Source organism: Salmo salar, chromosome ssa29, assembly GCF_905237065.1.
Source record: "Salmo salar chromosome ssa29, Ssal_v3.1, whole genome shotgun sequence".
Taxonomy (NCBI): domain Eukaryota; kingdom Metazoa; phylum Chordata; class Actinopteri; order Salmoniformes; family Salmonidae; genus Salmo; species Salmo salar.
Window position 1 is genome coordinate 14,718,251 of NC_059470.1, and position 6,000 is coordinate 14,724,250.

Sequence of the window (6,000 nt, forward strand, 5' to 3'; positions counted from 1 at the left end):
AAAATCTGCCCTTTCCAGCTACAATAGTAATTTACAATATTACCAATGTCTACACTGTTTCTGATCAATTTTATGTTATTTTAATGGACAAAAAATGTGCTTTTCTTTCAAAAACAAGGACATTTCTAAGTGACCCCAAACTTTTGAACGGTAGTGTATAGAGTCCAATCACAAGAACTGAACATAGCCTGTGGTACACTCCTACTCTGTTGGAAAGAGCGACTGGTATCTTTGTCCTTGCCGTTTTGCATTGAAATGCATGGTTCTTGTGGGTTACCAGGTTTCAACTCAACCTTTTTATGCAAGTAAAGTACAGATGTAACTCTCGAGGGTCGCAGCGGTCTAAGGCACTGCATCTCAGTGCTAAAGGAGTCACTACAGACCCTGGTTCGATTCTAGGCTGTATCACAACTGGCCGTGATTTGGAGTTTCATACGGCAGGGCGTACAATTGGCCCAGTGTCGTCCGGGTTAGAGTTTGGCTGGGGTAGGCCGTCATTCTAAATAAGAATTTGTTCTTAACTGACTTGCCTAGTTAAATAAAGGTTAAATAAATACAAATAAAAATGTAGGATCTTAATTTGAGGCAGTTTGTTACAGCAGGAAAATAATCCTGCAGCAACAGTAAATGTGGATTATAGTTTATGTTTTTTGTTGGGGTTGCTGCATTTTACGTTAGGGCAAATCAAGTCTGACATTTTAAAGTGAAAATTACAAACTTTAGAAAGCGTATTCAAGGTTTAAAAAGCTACAAGTTTATATTTCCTGCTGTGCAAGAGAATTCTCATCAACAAGAGGGATCAAATTAAGATCCTACATCTGTACATGTCACGTAAAAAATGTCACGACAGGCCTGATGGAAACAGCTAGTTTGTTTTGTAAACTTTCCAAAGTTTGACAAAACAAGGTGAGCTTGTTTTTTGTCGTTAAAATTTATTATGTGAGAAATGGCAGTGGAAATGCATTAATGCTTAAATATTGATATAACAAGACAATATTAAACATTTTGTCCCCCACAAATGATGCAGTGCCCCCCCCCCCCCTTGGCCCAATTGAGATCATGTGTGACTAAATCGCGTGTGAGATCAATTGAGATCGTGTGTGAATTAAAATGTGCGGCTAGATTCTCCCTCTGTGCTTTGGCTCCAACAATACCTACCTCGGTCTTATCTTGATTTAGCTGGAGGAAGTTGTGAGCCATCCAAGTATTTAAATCACTAATACAGTCTAATAATTAACCTCTAGGGGACCCCTTCCCGTTCTTATCCCGTTAACGGTATTGATTTTGACAACAGCCAGTGGAAAATCAGAGCGCCAAATTCAAAACAGCTAAAATCTCATAATTCCATTTTCTCAAACAATCAACTATTTTACACCATTTTAAAGATAAGACTCTCGTTAATCCAACCACATTGTCCGATTTCAAAAAGGCTTTACGGCGAAAGCATAAAATTAGATTATGTAAGGACAGTTCCAACACAAGAAAAACCACACAGCCATTTTCCTAGCAAGGACAGGCGTCACAAATACCAGAAATTCAGCTAAAATTATGCACTAACCTTTGACGATCTTCATCAGAAGACACTCCTAGGACATTATGTTACACAATACATGTATGTTTTGCTCGATAAAGTTCATATTTATATCCAAAAACAGCATTTTACATTGGCGCGTAATGTTGAGAAATGTTTTCCCTCCAAACCTCCCGGTGAATGAGCACAATGAGCACACATATTACAGAAATACTCATCATAAACTTTGATCAATATAGAAGTGTTATGCACAGAATTATAGATACACTTCTCCTAAATGTAACCGCTTTGTCAGATTTCAAAAAAGGTTCACGGCGAAAGCACAATTTGCAATTATCTGAGTACAGCCCAGAAGACACCAATCACAATCAAACAGAAACCCGCCATCTTGGAGTCAATAAAACTAAGAAATTACATTATAAATATTCACTTACCTTTGATTATCTTCATCAGAAGGCACTCCCAGGAACCCCAGCTCCATAATAAATGTTCGATAAAGTTAATATTTATGTCCATTTTGTTTGCGCGTTAGGTTCACTATCCAAATCCACAACGCGCATGCTTACTTAGTCCAGACGAAAAGTCAAAAAAGTTATACTACAGTTTGTAGAAACATGTCAAACGATGTATAGAATCAATCTTTAGGTTGTTTTTATCATATATCTTGAATAAAATTCCAACCAGACCTATCCGTTCTCTTTAGGAGTGAATATGAACTCAGCTCGCTCCCAAGTCATTGCGCGTGACTGAGCCCATGAGTTATAATGGGACAGCTACTTCCTTGTGCTGTAATTCCCATCAAATTCACCATAGAATCTTCAAACACAGTTCTAAAGACTGTTGACATCAAGTGGAAGCTTTAGGAAGTGCAAAATGAACCCTAAGTCACTGTATACAGTCAAGGCAATCACTTGAAAAAACTACCTCAGATTTTCAACTTCCTGCTTGACTTTTTCTCCGGTTTTTGCCTGCCATATGAGTTCTGTTATACTCACAGACACCATTCAAACCGTTTTAGAAACTACAGAGTGTTTTCTATCCAAATCTACTAATAATATGCATATTCTAGTTTCTGGGCCAGAGTAGTAACCTGTTCAAATTGGGTACGTTTTTCATCCGGCCATGAAAATACTGCCCCCTAGCACCAACAGGTTTTAAGCCGTGGAGCTAAAATCCTCTGGTGACACAAATGTAGTTGTGTATTGTCTGCATAGCAGTGAAAATCAATGCTGTGCTTTCTGATCACGCTGCCAAGGGGTAACATATATAAACTGAATAGTACCAGACCCAAAATTGAACCCTTGTGGAACGCAACATGTGGTATGTATTTTCTCTGAGTTATATTCACGAAGGGTGACAAAGAACTCTTGACCGGTTAAATAGAGCCTAAACCAATTTAGAACAGGACCGGAGAGGCCGTCTCTCCAGAAGGACATCATGGTCAACAGTGTCAAATGCAGCACTTAAATATAAGAGTACAAGCACAGAGGTGATTGGCATCTGGGTTGGCTCTAAGATAATTTACCACTTTAACTAAGGCTGTCTCTGTGCTGTGGTGGGCACGAAAAAACAGATTGGATTTTTTTCAAAAATGAAAAAAAGTGATTAACAATAGATTGCACTTCTTTAGATATGCAATTAAAAAACTATTTTGAAGGTGGTGGGAATAGGATCGAGAAGGCAGGTAGAAGGCTTAAGTTGTGATATTACTTTCCTGAGCATGTCTGTGTCAACCAGGGAAAATAAATCCATAGTGCCTTTGTGTGGTAGTCTAGGGTACATATCAAACTTCTCATCAGGTCTTGCTTGTGAAAGCTTGATTAACTGGCCCAGTGAGCTTGGCAGATGTTGACCGCTGCAGTCTCTTTAGCTAATCCACTCCCTGTACTCCATGTCATGTGCTAAATAAAAAACACCACCTGCTGGAGAAGACACATTTTGGGTCCAGTTATCATTCTCACCTCTTCCTCATTTCAGTTAATTATTATAGCTTCTGCCTTGGGCCAATCGGTGTAATTTTGTAAATGCTGGATCTCTATCGCAGGACACATCATTCACCCAAGTTTTGTCGAAATTGAGCCAGTGCTGTCTGAGATCGTGTGTGACTAACGTACAGATGGACAAATGGATGGAGACCGATCCACAGTCCCCTTCTCGGTTTCATCATGGGGGACAATAACCATCATATCGAAGTAAACTTGGAGTCACAAAATGACATGCTGTCTGGTCCTCCCACTACGACTCGGGAAAGCATTGAAGTTTATTAAGCTACAGATTAAATCAATTATGGTGAACTTCACAGGGAGGTGAAACTGCGAGGTGATGAACTTGATGCTCCTTTCCAATCAATATCCAGGGTCTTATTCTAACATGATGATCGATGCTTGGCTGCTTTTTGAGAAATAAAATCTCTCCCTTTGGCAAATAATAATCTCATCATGTAGGCTATACCCCCACTGTATCTTCGAGCGGTTGGCTACAGTAGATACCAGAGTGGGCACATTCACTCTATAACGCAACATATTTTGTGACAAAACCATCAGTAGAATTTAAAATGCAATGGAAACCCATTTTACTGGTATTTTTCATTTGGTACATGCAGAAATGTAACTGCAAAAGTTGTATTTATGTGCACTATGTCATCACCCACAGCCTTTTATCGGCAACAAGTCAATTTGATGGAAACATCTCTGGTGGGAAAATGCAAATTTGAGAATATTTGCATGAAAATCTGTCACCAATTGAGTGGAAACCTAGCTTGTGTTGTAATATGACTTATTTCTACTTTAATATGCTAACAAATAAAGTACCTGATGATATAAGCATAGTGGATACTGTGACTAGTCATTTACGGGGGTGACATCAACGTTTATACAGATTAATTACATGCATCAGTTCCAGAATTAACTTTCTAGTTCCATCCTTTAAAAATGACTTGCCAGGTAAGACCATCTGATAAAACACTTTCCCTTTAAGCTATTTTGGCAACACCTCTACACAGAGGAATTGGATAGAGGGCAAACTTGCCCCAAAGTTTGTTTTAGCATGGACTAGTCAATTGGGTGGGACTTCCTATGGTATTTTTTGTATTTTATTAGGATCCCCATTATCTGTTGTGAAAGCCGCAGCTACTCTTCCTGGGGTCCAGGGGCCGGATTAACAAAACTTTAAGAATACATTTCTTAACTGGCATTTTTCCCCTTATCTTTAGACTTAAGAAGAAAGTTAAGCAAAGTGCTATTCCTCAGTGAACTTATAAGAAATGTTCTTAAAGTTTTTCCTAAGTTTCTTCCAAAGAAAAAAGTTAAGAAGAAATGGGATTCTTGAAAATAATGCTTTAGGATTTCTTCCTGGAAATGTACTTAACTTTAGGACAGCTAAACCCTTGTTTTGAGACGAATGGGTACTTTTGTAACCATTCATGTTTTCTTGCGCCACAGAAACAGTTGGCTTCAGGATATTTAAATGCTGCAAGAATACAAATTAAACACGCATTATCTGGCTAGCTAGTAATTAACAATATATTCCAATATTCTAGAAGTGTTGAATAGCTGGCGCTATCTCGTCAATTTGCAAAGAAGAACTTAGCTAACGTTAACGTCGTTAGCTATGTTGGCTATAATGTATTTACATGTTAGCTAGCTAAGGTAGCTAACTAATTTAACGGTCGCGCAGTCCCTCTACCACCATCTCTGATGGATGACACCTCCTCCAGCTGGTCCACATAAATGGTCTCTCAGCTCCCTTCTTCTTAGCAGCGGACTTGATGTCGGAACACTTCTTTTTTTACGGCGTCACTGTCCCTTGCCATACCCCAGATGGCAGAGACAGACTCAGCCACTCTCGCCCATCCTCTCTTTTTGGTCTCTGCAGTGAACCTGCTATCAAGTCTCCCCAACAGCAACCTTTTCCTGGCTGCTATTTCCTCCACCATCACTTCAAGCTCTTGTTTACGGAAGTTTTTATTGCGCTTTCCTAGGTTATCCATTTTTGGTTTTGATGTACAGTAGCTAACGTTAGTCTGATGGCTATAATGTGTGAACAATTATGTTTTTTTGTTTGTGTGTAAAGGGTTCGCGAGCCAACTAAAACATTTTTATTCTCGAGACATAAAGCAAAAAAATACATTTAATAAAATTGAAATATCAACACTTTATTATAGTGGGCCAAATCCTATCATTCCTGTCACATAGGCTTATTTATTGGTTTCAAGCACGTCACTAATGTCAATGCCACATAAGAAGATATTTATGAAGTTCTTAAGAAATATATTTACGAAGTTCCTAAGAGAACTACAAATTTCGAAGAACATTTTGAGGAATTACATTTACGAACTACAGTTGAAGTTGGAAGTTTGCATACACTTAGGATGGAGTCATTAAAACTCGTTTTTCAACCACTCCACAAATTTCTTGTTAACAAACTATAGTTTTGGCAAGTCAATTAGGACATCTAATTTCTGCATGACA